General features: G+C 40.9%; 1 pseudogene across 1 annotated transcript in view; it reads right to left on the bottom strand.

Annotated features, from left to right (window-relative positions):
• Window positions 1-18,413, bottom strand: part of LOC143661909 (TRAF3-interacting protein 1-like) — a 61,684-nt pseudogene that overhangs the window by 31,779 nt on the left and 11,492 nt on the right. Inside the window, exons 4-6 of the transcript XR_013164958.1 lie at window positions 11,914-12,057; window positions 11,389-11,817; window positions 9,909-9,980 (exon numbers count right to left, since the gene is read on the bottom strand). The product of XR_013164958.1 is annotated as a TRAF3-interacting protein 1-like (transcript). The remainder of the gene's footprint in view (window positions 1-9,908; window positions 9,981-11,388; window positions 11,818-11,913; window positions 12,058-18,413) is intronic.

Below are 18,413 nucleotides of genomic sequence, written 5' to 3'. Positions count from 1 at the left end.
GATGAATCCCAGAGTGATTTGATCAGTGAGTGCAAAAGTATTTGCAAAGTCCCCTTCGGGGAATGGTGAGAATGGGAGAAAACTCAACTTCCCCAAGTTGAATTCTTGATATTCTCACAAGCAGTGTGGGCAACCAAAGCTATAGGCTGAGCCCCCAGTCTTGGAGTTTGTTCATATGAAACTTAACCCCACAGGGGATAGGTCAAGCCTACTTAAAATTAGGCCTAAGAGTCACCTCCAAGAGAACCTCTTTTGTTGCTCAGATGTGGCCTCTCTCTCCAGTCAACACAACAAGCAAACTTACCACCCTGCCCTTGTCTACGTGGAATATGACTTCCAGGGGTGTGGATCTTCCTTGCAATGTGGGACAGAAATCCCAGAATGAGCTGAGACCCAGCATCAAGGGATTGAGAAAAAACCTTCTTGACCAAAAGGGAGAAGAGTGAAATGAGACAAAGTGTCAATGGCTGAGAGATTCCAAACAGAGTTGAGAGGTTATCCTGGAGGTTATTCTTATGCATTAAGTAGATATCACCTTGTTGTTCAAGATGTAGTGGAGAGGCTGGAGGGAACTGACTGAAAATATAGAGCTGTGTTCCAGTAGCCATGTTTCTTGATGATGATTGCATTATGATAAAGTTTTCACAATGTGACTCTGTGATTGTGAAAACCTTGTGTCTGATGCTCCTTTTATCTACCTTTTCAACAGAGGAGTAGAATATATGGAATAAAAACAAATAACAGGGGAACAAATGTTAAAATAAATTTAGTTTGAAATGCTAGTGATCAATGAAAGGGAAGGGTAAGGGGTATGGTATATGAAATTTTTTTCTGCTTAATTTTTCTGTTGTCTTTTTATTTCTTTTTCTGACTTGATGCAAATGTTCTGGGAAATGATCATGATGATGAATAAGCAACTATGTGATGATATTGTGAATTGCTGAGTGTATGTGTTGGGAATGTTTGTGTTTCTTGTGATTTTTTTTAATTAAAAAATTTTTTTAAAAAAGCAAATATATCCTAAGACAGCTCTGGTCACCATCAAGCAAACCAATATGTGCATCACAGGAGTCCTGGGAGGACAGAGAGAATGGGCAGGAAGGGTGGTCAAAGAAATAATGGCAGAGAACTACCCAACTTAGCAAAAGAAGTGAACATGCACACCCAAGAAGCTCAGAGAACCCCAAACAGGCTAAATATGAATAAAAATACACCTCACCATATACTGATAACACTTTCAGATGCAAAGGACAAGGAGAGAGCTCTGAAAGCTGCAAGAGAAAAGCACCGTGTCTTGTACAGGAGAGACCCAATTAGATTCCAGGCCAATTTCTCATCAGAAACCATGGATGCAAGAAGACAATGGGTTGAATTACTTAAAGTGTTGAAGGGAAACAAACATCAGCCAAGAATTTTATGTCCAGTAAGACTTTGTTTCAAAAATGAAGGAGAGATTAGGACATTCCCAGACATAAGCAGTAGCTGAGAACTTCACTACCACTAGACCTGCCCTACAAGCCCTGCTAAAGGGCACTTCAGACTGAAAGGAAAGGAACTAGACAGCAGTTCCAAGTGGCGTAAAGAAATAAAGACCTTTGACAAAGGCATCATAATCCATCTATCCTGGAGTTTCCTCTTCTGAGAGATGCAAATCATGAGAAAGAGAACATCCTAAAGAACCTCTGGACACACCATTCCACTTTGTGAAAGACGTTCCGACTGCCCACAGCGGAGAAAGCACTGGAGCCAAGCTTGCCTAGCCGGGCACGACCGCTGAGTGAATCAAATGGCTTATGATGGAAATTAGGCATTTCCCCTACTCTTCTTAATTCCTTTCAACCTCAGCTTAAAACCGGCGAGCAAGACTCACCATGTGCTCCAGGGCTAGTAGCTCCTCAGACTTGCTCCCAAGCTCTTTGCTTCAAAACACTCTTTTGTCAGTTCTGCAGGCAGGGCCTCCAGGGGCTCTTCTTTCCCGGCCACACTGGCACCCCCCTATTTTCATCTTCCATGGAGGGGCTGGCCCAAGGCAGACCTGCCACTCCAGTTCTGGCCTGACTAGGGAGTGAACCTACCCTTTGCACAGACTGAGACCCACCCGGGGAGGACAAAAAGTGAGGAGCACCTCCCGGCTCCTCACGGGACAGGGCCGGGGGGCATGGGCTGCTTTGAGGGGATGGGGCCGTGGTGGTCCAGGTGAGGGCAGCAGGCCGGCACCTAAGCTCTACACCCCACGGGGCCAGGCTCCAGAAACTTCAGCCCCTGTGCCCCAGGAAACGCCGCCCTAGCCAGTGGGATGATATCGCTTATCATACAAACCAGACCATCCAAAGAGTAAAGGGGATTGCCAAAAATAAAAGCACATAATTGTAGGAGATAGGATTAACATAAGACCTGCGGAACTACTTGGGAGTAGATGGCATTAGGGTAGTGGCGGCAGTAAGCTGCTTTATGTTATCTGATTTATGTAAGACAGTTTAGGAGGAAGAGAATGTTTGTTTACCCCAAATGGTTATTTTAAGTACGAAGGAAGAACACTGAAAGAGAAGAACTTTGTTCCCTCAGGAAATGCATGCATGCTTATTGTCATCCTGTGGTATATAACCAGGATCTGGTTAAGAATAAAATTGTCTGAAGTCTGTCTGAAGTAAACTCAAGCTTCAGACCCCCTGAGCCCATCTGTGTCTTTCTTTCTCTCCTTCTTCCTTTCTTTCTTTCTCATCATTCCTTAATATCCTTCAAGCTCCGTTTCAACAGGAAGCAACATCTGGTGCCCAGCGTGGGGCTTGAAGAATAAGACTCCAAATCAATATTAAGGAACCAAGGAAAAGTCTCATTAGAGGCACGTGTGTCCAGCCAATAGAAGAGGACTCGAGTCATGTTGGTAAAGTAAGCATTTTCCTTGGATCATCAGGGTAACGGGTAATCATAATAGGCGGCTGGAGAAGTATGGAGTATGTATGTATGTATGTTTGCATGCTTATGTGTTGAAAACATCATCAGGGTGTCATTACTAAAATAAGCTTCTAATAAAGCTTGAGTTATTTTGTATTTTAAAGGAAAAAAGACTGTGGATAAAGCAGAGAAGAGTCTAAAGCAGAGAAGAGTCTAAAGCAGACTCCCCATAGTGAGATGGGAGACATTGAGGGAAAAGGAGTGAAGAAAGTTCTGAATTGAAAACAGTTTTCCATGACAACACAGTGAGGCCACATGGGGCAATAATAGAAGGGAGTTTAGGAAAAATAAAGAAACTGTGTTCTTGTTGTTAGGAAGAAAATAGTAAAGGAAAATAATTAATAGCATAAAGATGACACAGCCAGGAAATAATAGCCAGGGACAAGGTAACTCTAGTTGGGAAAAAGAGGTTAAAAAAGCTTCTTCAAGAAAGAAGCTATTTCTTAAAAAAAACAACTTCAAAATAGAAACACAGAAGTGTAAACCTGAGGCAAGGGAAAAGGAAAGCAAATAAATAACTTAAGATGGGATGCATAATTATAAAAACTTTACATCAATATGAGCTACTTTTATATAAAAATTCATATACACCTGAGTCAGAAAATATTCAATAGGAACAATGCCATGCCAAGCAAAAGTCAGTAATTAATGGTTCCTATAGAATTATAATAGATCGGTCCCCTAAGGGGTATGCAATTCAGGATTGTAGTTCTGACTCAAAGTGTTCTGTTAAGTTACCTTGGTTTAATCTAAATAATTATTCTACTGAAATTATACCTATGCTACAAATAAAACCTTGTGACAAAGGATGGGAATAGTAACCCCATCTCCTTTTACAAATACCAATTTGGAAACTGGCCATGAGTTTAGCTCCTACTCATATTTTAAAAAGAAATATATTTTAAGAACTTTAAAATGAAAAATTCTTGTTAAAAATTATATATTGATAGTTAATGCATATTTGAAACATTAAAGTATTTTAAGTATTTAACATTATTCTAACAAATTTAATTTTGATGGTAATTATATGTGATAAAATATTTGTTCAAAGTAATGATTTAAGTATGAAAAATATGAAAGATGTATTTTTATTAATAGGAAAACAGAATAGTTTTATCCTAAAATGAATAACTGTTACTAAATGACAAGCCTAAACTAATATAATAAGTGCTGAGGGTTTGTAAAAATAGAAATTATGGTTAAAATCAAGAAAGATTTAATGAGTCTAAAATGACAATGTTTTCTTGGACTCTTAGCCTGTTCTAATGAAAAGATATAAAAAAATTTTCTTAAGTAATTAGTTGAAAAGCAAAGAGTCTGTGTTTTATCAAAATAACTTATGTTAACTTTTATCCTGTTGTTATCTGTATAAAAAATACTGATTTTCTCCTGGGTATCATACCAGCAAAAACTGCTTCTTTTCTTGCCCTAAACCAGGCAGCTTAATCTATTAATCTAAATACTATTACTATAAATGAATCTATTACTGGATAAATCATATTCAAATCATATAAATACCTATATTCCTTTAAGCCAAAATATCTTAAGGCTTTGTCCAGTCTTTATATAAACTACATATGTATAAACTAAATTTATCCTAAAATAACCATGGCTTATTTTGGGAGCAGATCAGATTTGAGGGCTGAATGCAAGGAAAAAATATACTTGTGGAGTCTTTTTTTTTTTCACCTGATGTTGCCATTACATGCAACTGATGTTGCTATCACATGACCTTGGTAAGGAATAATTAAAATGTACATTCTAGCTGGGAGGACTGGTTATCCCCCCAGAAGGAGGTGTACTTTAATAAAGATATCTAGGTCTCAGGAAGCTCCTCTTGGTCCCTAGCCAGTTCCTAGAGGACCCAACTGGGCCTGGTCATGTAAGCAAAGCAGAATTTGGCCACTATTATGAGAAAATATCATAAAAACTGCATGAAATAAATTTAAAATTAGCAAAAATGCACAACCAATTATAAAGAATCCACATTTCTGCATTCCTTTTAAATCAATCCAATGAATTCAATTTAAAAAAATCTGGTCATTTACTATGGGTACACGTCACTATTGGCACTCTGCATTCATTTTTGCTACCTGCCACCTTAGGGATTCCTAATTATATGTTACAAAACTTGTTTGATATTTTACAAGGAGATTCCAATTTATTAAGCAAAAGGCAGTTAACAGCTGCAGCTGAAAGAGTTACAATTAATTGAACAATGCATTCAAAAAGGACAGCTTGTTCAAATAGATCTAAAAAAGCCTGTTGATTTTATTATTTTCTTTACCTTGCAATCTCCCACAGGCCTATTTTAGCAAGACAGTGTTTTAAAATGGATTTTTTTACCAAACAATTGACAAAACTGTTTAAATACATATTTGCAAAAGATTATTTCTTTAATAGCCAAAAGTCACCAAAATATTATCAATTAAGAAGTCATAATCCTAATCGCATAGTGTGTGATCTCACAAAGGAAGAGGTTCAAAGTATATATATTTTCAATACCTCTTGGCAAATAGCATTAAATAATTTAAAAGAACAAATGAATAATCATTTGCTATATCAAAACTTTTACAATTTTTAAAAATGAACGCAATGGATTTTGCCTAAAATATTTCTAGCTTCCCCGCTAGCTATTACTGTCTTTACTGATAATAACATTAATGGGAATATGTCACCCCAGTGGAAAACAAGTTAGAAAATGCCTTATACCTCAGCCCAGCGTACTGAATTAGCAGCTGTAATTCAAGTATTGCAAAGTTTTCCACAATCTCTTGATATTGTTTCTGATTTTGAATATGTTTACCAAACAGTTACTCACATTGAGACGGCTTCTTTGTTTGAAAGAGATGAACTCTCCTGAATGTTTTTACATTTACAAACATTAGTCAGAAGTCAAATTAATCCTCTTTTTATCATGCATATAAGAGCTCATACCAATCTTCGGGGTCCTTTGTCATTACAAAATCAGCAAGTAGATAGTCTTGTGAGTTTAATTCAAGATCCCACAACACTTCACAAATTGACATCAATAGCAAAGGGCTGGGAAAGAAATTTCCATCTTTATCTAAACAGCAAGCTCAGGACATTATTAGGACTTGTCCAACCTGTGGACCCTTAAATGCACTCCCATTTGCATCAGGAGTTAATCCTGGAGGTCAAAAAGCAAATGAATTATGGCAAATGGATGTTACTCACATTTCACATTTTGGTAAAATGCAATATGTACATGTTATCATAGACACTTGTTCTCATTTCATCTGGGCTACTGCACAATCTGGAGAGCATTTCTGCCATGTTAAACCACATTTACTTAATGCTTTTGCTGTTATGGAGTGCCCCCAATCTATTAAATGGACAATGGTCCTGCTTATACAGGAAAATAATTTCATAAATTTTGTACTACTTTTAATATTACTCATATAATAGGAATTCCTCATAATCCCTCAAGGCAAGAAATTATTAAATGAGCAAACTGGATGCTAACGTCTATGCTCTTTAAACAAAAAGGGGGAGACGATGATCAGGAGGATGATGTTATGAAAATAAGTACTCCTAAAGATCAATTAGCAAAGGCATTGTTTACTCTAAATTTTTTAAACATTTATGATAATTCATCACAGACTCCTACAGAACAACATTTTAGTACTTTGGGAAAGAAAAATGATACAACCCAAACAGAACTGCAGCTGTAGCCAATCTATTGGAAAGATGTTAAAGATGATTTATGGAAACCAGGAATGGTAAAGGTGTGGGGTAGGGGATTTGCTCTTGTCATTGCAGATGACGGAACTTCAGTTTGGATTCCCTCGAAGAGAATAAAACCCAGACATATCGACCTGGACAAAAAGTAACTAAATGGGTAATGTATACTATAGGACATACAATTTTGATTGATGAAGGACAGGGACATATTTATACTTATTGGGTTTATCTGTGAGCCCTAACATGGGCCAATCCAACTTTACCAAAATAATCTGAATACAAGTTCAGGATTCCCAGGTCCAGTAAGAAGAAAACTGATGTCGAATTTAATTCTTCCATTTTTAGAAAGACCTGTATGCATAACTCTATGGAAACAGAGGATACTTGCCTGTTAGATGGGAAAGAAAGCTGGAATGGATGGCAGTTATGTCATATGGATTGAGCAGTTATCAGAATTAATGATTCCTATGGAATTGTAAGAGATGCGGCCCCTGTGGGGTCTCCCATCTCTAACTTGAAGGTAACTGCGATTATATGGACAGGCAAGCTAAAACAGAGTTTAATACATAGAGGATGATTTCTGCCAAAATTTGGGATGATAAATAAATTAGAGAAATTTATGGGAAATTTTCCTAGGACTGGGGCCAATTTTTACAGCATATTCTAGTAACTATAACTTCTCTCTAAATAGCCACCATAAACACTATATACATACAGGAAATCAGACTTTTAATTATAAGAATTATTCTCTATTCACTTGTCTCCAAGCATTTATATTGCAGAAAAATGAGATGATTGTAGCAGCAAGGAGAAGAAGAGGTATTTGGCTGCTGGTGCAGATGTCAAGATCTTTGCAATCCTCTCCAGAAACACATATACTGATCCATTTGGCAAAAGAATATCTAAAAAGAACTAAGAGACTAATTGGACTCATTATTGCAGCTGTCATTGGAATCATTGGAAGCATCACAGTGGCTGCAGTCACTGGAACTGCATTGCAACAAACTATACAGATGCAGCATTGTTAGAAAAACACCAGTGAACTGTGGCATAGACAATCTCATTGATGAGCAAATTAATAATAGACTAAATGATATAGAAATGACATTGGTTCATATTGGAGATCAAATGTATAATTTAAATTTTTTGCAAAGTTTAAAGTGTAAAAGGAATGAGAGCAATTTTTGTATTACCCTCTTTTAACATATGGCTTGTCTGAAATTGAATGGGAAAAGGGAAAAGGCATCTTTTAAGGCTTTCAGATCTAAGTCCTGATATCTTAGAATTGCAAAAAAGGGGTATTAGAATTATCTCAGAATAATTTACATGAGCCTAGGGAGGTGATATTACACAATCACTTACCCAAGAGCTAAATAATCTTAGGTTTGGGGCTGTTTATACTTTGCTTCCTCCTCAGCTGTGTTTAACAACAGATAATCAAAGTCAGAGAGCTTGGCTGGCAGCCAATGATGGGTAAGACCCTTCAGAGCCTAAGGGCAACCTAAGACAGGCGCGGTCACCTCTGCTTATATCAAAGTCAGAGAGCTTGACTGGCAGCCAATGATGGGTAAGACCCTTCAGAGCCTAAGGGCAACCTAAGACAGGCGCAGTCACCTCGACTTATAAAATAAAAAGGGGGAAATGTAGGAGATAGGATTAACATAAGACCTGCGGAACTACTTGGGGGTAGATGGCATTAGGGTGGTGACAGCAGTAAGCTGCTTTATGTTATCTGATTTATATAAGACAGTCTAGGAGGAAGAGAATGTTTGTTTACCCCAAATGGTTATTTTAAGTACGAAGGAAGAACACTGAAAGAGAAGAACTTTGTTCCCTCAGGAAATGCATGCATGCTTATTGTCATCCTGTGGTATATAACCAGGATCTGGTTAAGAATAAAATTGTCTGAAGTCTGTCTGAAGTAAACTCAAGCTTCAGACCCCCTGAGCCCGTCTGTGTCTTTCTTTCTCTCCTTTCTTTCTTTCTCATCATTCCTTAATATCCTTCGAGCTCCATTCGAACAGGAAGCAACACAAAATTATTGGGATATCTGTCTGACGACTAACTGGTTTTCCTACATTATTGAACTTACAAAATAGTTTCACTCAGAATAGAAAACCGAATGTAGCATATGCCAACAATGAGACATTATTCAGCCACAGAAAGAAATGAAGTCTGACACGTGACAACATGGATGAACTATGAAGATAGTTGATACTATGTTTTTTTTTACTATGACTATGCAGTGATTAAAAACAGACTGACAAGTGTGGTTTGATGACACTGCCTTGATTTGCAGCCCCCATTGGGGCCTGTGGCCACAAGGTGAAAAGGGCAAGTGACCGCTCAGTGTTAGGAAAAGTTGTGACCTCGCAAACACCCTGTAAAGACCTCGGGATCCCCACAGGGATGAACCACCCTCACTTTGAGAAGCAAGTCTCAGTATGTGCATCTGTAAGGACTCAATGTCTGTTGTTATCTGTTCAATTACTTAAATGTATTTGCAAACAGCTGCAAGAGTGAAAACTTGCACACTATGTTTACAAAGAACACAACCCACAGAACAGGGCACACCCTACCACCCCCAGCGGGCAGATCCTGGTCCCAGAACATCCCTCAGGCTGCCACAAGGGTGCCTGGCTGGTCTTCCAACCTCTCCTCCCACTTTTGAACCCATTCCCCTGTGGCTGCCCAATCATTCCTTCTGAAGTGAACACCGGATTTGTGAAAGTTGTCTAAACTGTTCCATGGTTCCTGCATGATGGCCTGGGATAAAGTCTAACCTCAGAAAACTGGCTCATGTGAAGGTGACAGGACCCAGCTTCAAATGGGCTCAGCCATAGGAAATGCCATGGGCATCCCAAACTGGCCAAGCAGAGCTTGGGGAGGAGCCCCCTCCCCACCCTTCTGCCTGGGGACTTGGTCCTCTCATGGACTCAGCTGAAACACCACCTTCTCTTCCCAAATGACCCTGTGCACACTGTACGTCCTATTTGTCAAATAAAGGCGGGACAAATCCAGGAGCCCCCCACTGAAAACTGAAGGAGAAACACAACCTGTCGCCTTGACCAGGTAGTAAACCATTTAAACCATAACTTGGGGAATGAAATAAGCATGACTCTAGTATGCATAAGTCTACCCCATGCTCTGCTCCTCTACCTCACTGGACCAGAAAAAGGACAACAAACACAGCATTTACCACTTCATCTTGGTTATTTATGGCTTTTAAAATTATTTTTTATGTCTACCTCTGTTCCAGTTTTGGAGTCTTTAAAGGATCCATCTGACAGCTTCTTAGATACTTCTCCTGAGCCAGTAGACTATTAAAAAAGAAAAAAAATATCTTCAAACTCTAGAATATTCATATCTGTAACATATGAAAAAAACATAATCCAAAAGTACATCAAGACATTACATGCAGCATGGGCAAGCAGCAGGATAAACAGTCCCTTGAGCACATCACATCAGCACTACAGGTCTGATGTGTGGTTCCCCTGCTGCTCAAATGTCCAGTGCTCAAAGCAGGTGGGCCTCTACCACAAAGGACAGATTGAGGGGACAAGGATGTCACAAGCCAAGTACTCTCCAAAAACAATATGAAATCCCTGGCAGGCCACAGTACTTAGAGACATATCCCTGTGAAACAGACCCAGCAAATGGGGAAGGGAAGGATGCAGGGAAGCAGAGCTCCTTGTCAGCAACTCTGACTGCAGGGTGGCTTTGGAATGGAGCCACTCTTGTCAAGCAAATGTTCTAAGCACCACCTCATGCCTTAAACTAACTCCCTAAAAGACTCATCTCAGCTATAAGAGCAGAACAGATAATAATCATTGCAAGATTATCTTCCATGACAACTGAAAAGCAAAGAATGCCTCTTCAATATATCCACAATTAAATACCCCCAAAACTTAATTTACAAAAGTATCAGATTTGTATCAACTGTTATTACAGATTACTGCCTGTCATGGTTAGGGACACATGTCAACCTGGCCAAGTTGGGTAGCTGTTTATCTGATTGGACAAGTACTGGCCTGTCTGTTGCAATGAGGACATTTCATAGGATTAGGTCGTGATCACGTCAGCTGCATCCACAGCTGATTTCATTTATAATCAGCCAAAGGGGAGTGTCATCTACAACTAGTGATGCTAAATCTTATCACCAGAAGCCTTTTAAGGAGGTCTCAGAGGAGACAAGCCCCATTCCTGCTTCAGCTGGTGAGCCTCTCCTGCGGAGTTCATCCAGACCCTCCATCGGAGTCATCGGCTTCACAGCTTGCCCTGTGGATTTTGGACTCTGTGTTCCTGCAGCCATGTGAGACACTTTTATAAATTTTATATTTGCAAGTGTTCCCTATTGATTGTTTCTCTAGAGAACCCTAACTAATACACTGCCTGACAGGCACTTTATGCCTCCCTCCTCCTGTAATTCCCAGGTCCTAAAGGAACAAAGCCACACATCTGAGGCTGATTCTAAATACTGATCACAATACTAAGGCATAAATCACTCCAAAGGCCTCACAAGGACACCCAGACACAAACACAGAGAGGAAAAGCAACCCATCTTAAAGTTCCTGGTGAGAATCTGGGGTAACCAAGACTGTCAAAATTTTCAATTGGCATAAAAAGAAAACCAGTTTTCTAATTCCATTATCACAAGGACAAAATCATTACAGAAAAGCAACCCCAACCCATTCTGTCAAAGGCAGAGGCTTCCAACGAAGTTGTTACCTTTCTCTTGAACCTCTCATGCTCTCGGGTCTTGTCCATGTCAGGGTCTCTCGAATGCTCCCCATTCTTCCCTCTCCATTTGTCCTTCTCTCAGTCTCTTCCCTTGTCATGGTTGTGATCCCTGTCTTGGTCTTTCAATTTCTCTTTGTCTTCCCCACCCTCGTTTTTCCTCTCCCTCTCCTTTTCACACTTGGAGTCCTTCTCCCACTCTTTGTTGGCCTTGTCTTTCTCCTGCTTGGCCCTGACTTTACTTTTTTCTCTCTCTCCTTCTCTGTGCTTGTCTCATTTGGAATCTTTATGTCCATCTCTGTCATTTTCCTTGGGCTTTTCCTTTTCTTTTTCTCTTGGTTTGCTCTCTTCTTTCAAATCTTCTTTCTGTTTTTGATCTCTGCTTGTATTTCTCTCTTTTATTTCAGAGTTTCTTCTATCCTAAAAAAAAATCAAAAGGCAGTATCACGGATAAATGTGCTTATCTGAGATACAGACAGAAATTATTTCATTTGAGATATATAACTTGAAATTCACCTGTTTATCTCTATGAATTCTGGACTCCTCTTCTTTAGCATTCTTATTATCCAGCTTTTGAGATTTTGGCATCAATGAGGATTTTCCTTTGGCATCTCCCTTCTCTCCAGATAAAACTCTCTTCACTGCATCCTCACTGGAGAGCTGATTATCAAAATGTAGCAAGATAAAGTGCAAGGGAAAAATGAGATTAGCACATGTAACGAGTAAGAACATCAACATTCAAAGATAGTTCATTAAATTTCATCTTGTCATATTGACATTCAAAGGATAAAATACTAAAAGAAAATTCTATTATGATAAAACACAGCATCTCCTGATAACTATCACTTTCCAGCACTTCAAGGGTCTTTAACAGCAGAATCCACTCAAGTTAAATGAATCCCAGTTCAAGTGTGGCTACATGCATTGCTCAGAGAAGAAATGCTGACCCATGCAACTCTAAGAATATTTCACACTTCTGACAGAGTTACAGAATCCCAGCACAGAGAGGGCCTTAGGGGACCATCTAACTCAAGGTCAATCAAATGCAAAAATTCCTTCCCCTGCACCCCTGACAGCCAGCCCGGCCCCAGGCACCTGCAGGCAGAAACCTCACTCACCTCACATGTAGGCATGGAGTGACTGGTCAGGACAGGCCTTATGCCAAAGCTGAGGGCACATCACATATAAAGGGATATAAGGGGGCCATGGGTACACAGAGGGCTCATGGTAGACAGGGAAGGACCAAAGGGCCAGGGCTCAGGGAAGAGCACACTGACTACCCACTGGTGCCCAATGAAGCTGGAAGGAGGCGGCCTGGGCACCAAGAAATGAGCAGGCACTGAGACTGGAAGCAAGAAGCAACAGAGGTGACAAGCTCAGGAGACTTTGGTGGCCATGGCAACTGGTATGGAGGGGCACAGGGGCAAGAGACAACAGGGAAGAACCTGGCATGGCAGGAAGAAGTTGTGAATCACAGGGCCTTCTGAGCCTGCAAGGAGCTGGGCCCTGAGGCCAAAGGAAGCTGACAAAGGACTCAGCAAGGAAGACAATCAGGACTGCATTCTAAAAAGATGAACAACCTAAAGGAGGCAGGGGAGGGGATGCTGGGGACACACCAGCTTTGAGTCTCTAAGGCTGAGAGTTGGACATGAGCATGGCACTGACCCCACTCCCAGTCCACTCCCCCCACAGGTGCCATGTAGGCTGAAACTGACCTTTTTCCCTTTGTGGTGACAGCTAAGGGGAGCCCCCCACCCCCTGCCACCCAACTCACATTAGGGACACAAAGTGCTGTATTAACCACACTCTCCATAGAGAGCCAATCCACTTCCCTCTCCTTCAGCTTCCTGGCAAACAAGGCTCGTCCAGACCTGGAGAGGCCAAGGCTGGGCCTAGAGAGGGGCCAAGGCCTAGACCAACAGAGAGGCTATTTTCACTTGCATGCTGCTGGAATGCAATATACCAGAACTGGAACAGCTTACTCCTATTAAGCTTATGTAGGTAGCCGGGCTAGTCTGAAATGATGGACATACCCTAGAAAAGCCATGCTTTAATCCTAATCCCATTTCATAAAGGCAGCCATATCTTCTAAACCCTATTATTCAGTACTGTATGCTTGAAACTGTAATTAGATCATCTCCCTGGAGATGTGATTTAATCAAGAGTGGCTGTTAAACTGGATTAGGGGAGATGTGTCTCCACCCATTTGGGTGGGTCCTGCTTAGTTTCTGAAGTCCTATAAAAGAGGAAACATTTTGGAGAATGAAGGAGATTCAGAGAGAGCAGAGCAGAATGACATAGCCACAAGAAGCAGAGTCCACCAACCAGAGACCTCTGGGGATGAAAAAGGAAAATGCCTCCTGGGGAGCTTCATGAAACCAGAAGCCAGAAGAAGCTAGCAGATGACTCCATGTTCACCATGTGCACTTCCACTTGACAGAAGAACCCTGACTGTGTTCACCATGTGCCTTTCCAGATGAGAGAGAAACTCTGTTTGCCACATGCCCTTCCACTTGAGAGAGAAACCCTGAACTTCATCGGCCTTCTTGAACCAAGGTATCTTTCCCTGGATGCCTAAGATTGGACATTTCTATAGACTTGTTTTAATTGGGACATTTTCTTGGCCTTAAAACTGTTAATGAGCAACTTATTAAATTTCTCTTTTTAAAAGTTGTGTTAGTTAGATTCAGTTGTCAACTTGGCCAGGTGAGCATACCTAGTCTTGTTGCTGCGGACATAAGCCAATGGTACGTGAACCTCATCTGTTGCTAATTACATCTGCAGTCGGCTAGGAGGTTTGTCTGCTGCAATGAGTGACGTTTGACTTAATTGGCTGGTGCTTAAATGAGAGAGCACAACTGTAGCACAGCCCAAGCAGCTCGGCATTCCTCATCTCAGCACTTGCAGCTCAGCCCAGGCCTTTGGAGATGCAGTAAGAACTCACCCCGGGGAAAGTTGTTGGAACCCAGGGGCCTGGAGAAAAGACCAGCAGAGACCATCCTGTGCCTTCTATGTAAGAAAGAACCTCAGTGGAAAGTTAGCTGCCTTTCCTCTGGAGAACTAACAAAATAAATCCTCTTTCATTAAAAGCCAATCCATCTCTGGTGTGTTGCATTCTGGCAGCTAGCAAACTAGAACAAAAGCCATTATATTTCTGGTATATTGCATTCCAGCAGCTAGCAAACTAGAACAGTATCAGAGAAGCTTAGCCTACTTATAGGTATACCTAAGAGTTACTTCTGGAGGACTTCTGTTGTTGCTCAGAGTGGCCACACTCTCTCTAAGCCCAACTCTGTAAGTGAAACCATTGCCCTGCCCCCTACATGAGATCTGACATCCAGGGGTGAAAGTCTCCCTTGCGGCATGGGAGATGACTCTTAGCAATGAGTCTGGCCTTGGCACCAGGGGATCAACAATTCTATCCTGACCAAAAGGGGGAAAAGAAGTGTAACTAATAAAGTATCAGTGGCTGAGAGAGTTCAAACAGAGCCAAGAGGCTCTCTGGAGGTCACTCTTATCCAAGCTTCAGTTAGACATTGCTACCTATCATAACTTGCCAAACCCCAATCAAAACCATTCCAGCCAATCCTAAAGAACATCTAAGGCAATCCTACAAAGGTTCCATGCAGTAGGGTAACTTTCCAGAAACGTACAACCTCCAGGTAGGTCCTTGGACCAGATAAGTCCTGAAACTTAGAAGGCCCAACCTCTCTAGAACATAAGCTAATTCCATCCCCCAAAACTCATATTATTGGCATCCCTACCAACATGAAAAAGTTAGAACAGCTGTAGCCCAAATACTCCAAAAGAACTGGATAGAAAGATCAAAAGCGATGGTGGAGTTCTATAGAGAAGGTAGGGTTTAGCAAATGAATGATTGCTGAATCATTAAACTGATATTTCTTTTAGTCACCAATATCTTGGAGCAGCAAGAATTAAAAACCTAAAATTGTTGAACTGTAATGCATACCAAACTCTAAAATCTGTTCTACAACTAATTGTTGTGCTGTGCTTTGAAATTTATTGCTTTTTTGTACATGTTATTTTTCACAAAAAAGAAAAAAGTCGAGTATGATGATAAAGAAATATTTATTCCTTCTAGCTTCTTAAATTCTGGAGCAGCTAGAAGGAAAAATCTGAGAGGATAGTATGGAAGCCCATGACAAACTCTGGGATCTGTCCTGTAACTACTTGTTCAACAGTGCTTTGAAAACTATTGCTTTTTTCTTTCTTTCATTTGTATATATGCTATATTATACAATTAAAAAGTTTTAAAAAGGGGAGGAATTTAATAAGTTACAAGTTCAAAGTTCTGAGATTATAAAATGTCTAAACTAAGGCATCCAGAAATAGACACCTTAATTCAAGGAAGAACATTGGGTCAGGAACACCTCTACCAGCTGGGAAGTCACGTGGCTGGCATCTGCTGGTTCCTTGCTCTTGTGCTCTGTTGCTTTCAGCCTCTGTTCCTGCGGGGGTGCCTCACTTTGCTTCTCTGGGGCTGGCTTTCATCTCTAGGCTTCCTTTAGCTCTCTCTAGGCTCTGGCTTGCTTAACATCTTGTGGTGACATGTGCAGGGCTCCAAGCATCTCCAGACATCCATGTCTCTGTTTTCCAAGTGTTGGTATCTGTGTCAGTTCAGCTCTGCTCTGAAGTTTCTGTCAGCTCTGTCATAACTGAGGTTTCTCCAAAATGTTTCCCTTCTTAAAGAGCCTAGTAAACTAATCACAACCCACCTAGAATGGGTGGAGTCACATCCACAGATGTGGACACACAGATCAGAGACACAGATGTATGGAGACATTTGGAGCCCAGCATATGTCACCATGAGATGTTAAGCAAGCCAGAACCTGGGGAGAGCCAAGGGAAGCCAAGAGATGATATCCAGCCCCAGAGAAGCAAAGTGAAGAATCCCCACAGGGACAGAGGCTGAAAGTAACAGAGCCCAGGAGCAAGGAAGGGATCAGCAAATGTCAGCCACATGATTACCTGCTGACAGGGGTGTTTCTGACCCATCAGCCATTCTTGAATTAGGGTATCTTTCCCTGGATGCCTTCCTTATTTTGGACAATTTTAAAGGCTACAACTGTAAACTTGTAACTTATTAAATTCCCCTTTATAAAAGCCAGTCTAGTTCTGGTATGTCATATTCCGGTAGTTTGAAAACTAAAACAGATTTTGGCACCAGGAGTGGGGTGCTGCTGTGGTTTGCAAATATCAGACATGTTGGAATGGCTTTTTAAATGAATAAGGGGAAGATTCTGGAAGAGTTGTGAGGGAATTGACAGAGAAGGTGTAGAGTGCTTTGAAGAGACTACTGACAGAAATGTTGACTCTAAAGATACCTCTGATGAAGCTTTAGACAGAAATGAGGAATGTGTCCTTGTAAACTGGAAAGAAAGTGGTCCTTGTTTTTTTTTTTTATTACATGCACAGGTACTGAGAAATGAACCCAGGTCTCCAACATGGCAGGCAAGAGCTCTGCCACTGAGCCACCATGGCCCGCCCTGACCCTTGTTTTAATATGGTAGATAATTTGACCAAAGTGAGTACTGCTGTTGGATGGAAGTTAGAATTTAAAAGCAATGACCCAGGGTACTTAGCTGAGGAAATTTCCAAACTAAATGTGGAAAAGGCAGTCTAGCTGCTCCTCGCAGCTTATAGTAAAATGCAAGAGGAAAGAGATAAGTTGAGAACAGAACTTCTGTGTTCAAGGAAAACAAAAATTGAGGTCTAGAAAAGTCTGGCCTCCCAAAAAATGAGAACCCAATGAATAGGGCCACATGTGAGGATTTATCCAAATAGGGGAACAGTCATCCATTACAGAACAAGCCAGGATAGGAGATGGAGTTATCCAGAAAGGAACTGTGGAAAGTTCTATTGTCTAATAGGTATGATCCCAGTATACTGCATAGAAAACCAACAAGAGTGATGTGGGATCTTTGTAAATAGAACCACTGCCAGTCTGGACTAAAAGAGACAGAAAAGGAAAAATGGCTTCAGATACAGAACTTTGGAAGTTAAGGTCTGGTGCCAGCGAGTCTCATGCCAGAAGAGTGGACCCACCCCTACCTGTGGACAGGGTGAGTTGACTACAGAGGCAGAGGGTGGGCCTTCCACTTCATTGCTCAGGTAGGGTTGTGCCACCCCAGGCCCTGGAGAGGGTGGAGCTGAGAAAAAGGTGGTCTCCCCAATGTCCCCAAAGATTGCCACCACCCCAGTGTTTGGAGAGAGCAAAACCACTACGTAGGCCATTGAAAAAGGTGGGACTGCCACTTTCTAAAGCCCCAAGGATAAATGACTCTCAGACTTTAAAGTCAAATGGAGCTTGCCCTGCAGGTTTTTGAAACTATTTCAGCCCAATGACCTGTTTACCTTTTGATTTCTCCCTATGGCAATGGAAACAAATATCCTATGACAGTCCCTCTTTTGAATATTGGCAACAGATAACATGTTCTGAGATTTACAGGTCCAGGGCTAGAGGAGAATTTTGCCTTAGTACAGACCATGCCTGTAGCTAACTGATGAGACTTTATACTGGTTTTAACCTTGTATTGTATTTGTAGTGTTACTGAAATGATTTAAGGCTTCTGTGCTATTGTGATGTAGTCAAAGTATTCTGTACATAGAAAAAAACACAAACACATCTTTTCTTGGGGTCCAGAGGGTAGAATGTGTCATTTTGAAAGTATTATGTACCCTAGAAAAGCCATGTTTTAATTCTGATCTGATCTTGTGGGAGCTCCTGTTCTTCTGATCCTGATTTGATACTGCAGGTTGGATGTGGCACACCAAATTGTGGGTGACCTTTAGATTACATGGATGAAACTTCAGCTCTGCTCTGAAGTTTCTGTCAGCTCTGTCATTTCTGAGGTTTTTCCAAAATGCTTCCCCTTTGAAAGACTCTAGCAAACAAATCGAGACCCACATGGAATGGGTGGAGTCACATCCCCATCTAATCAAAAAGTCACACCCACAATTGGGCATGTCACATCCTTCATGGAGATAATCTACTC

The sequence above is a fragment of the Tamandua tetradactyla genome, chromosome 18, assembly GCF_023851605.1.
Source record: "Tamandua tetradactyla isolate mTamTet1 chromosome 18, mTamTet1.pri, whole genome shotgun sequence".
NCBI lineage: Eukaryota > Metazoa > Chordata > Mammalia > Pilosa > Myrmecophagidae > Tamandua > Tamandua tetradactyla.
This window is presented reverse-complemented; position numbering and strand designations above follow the sequence as displayed.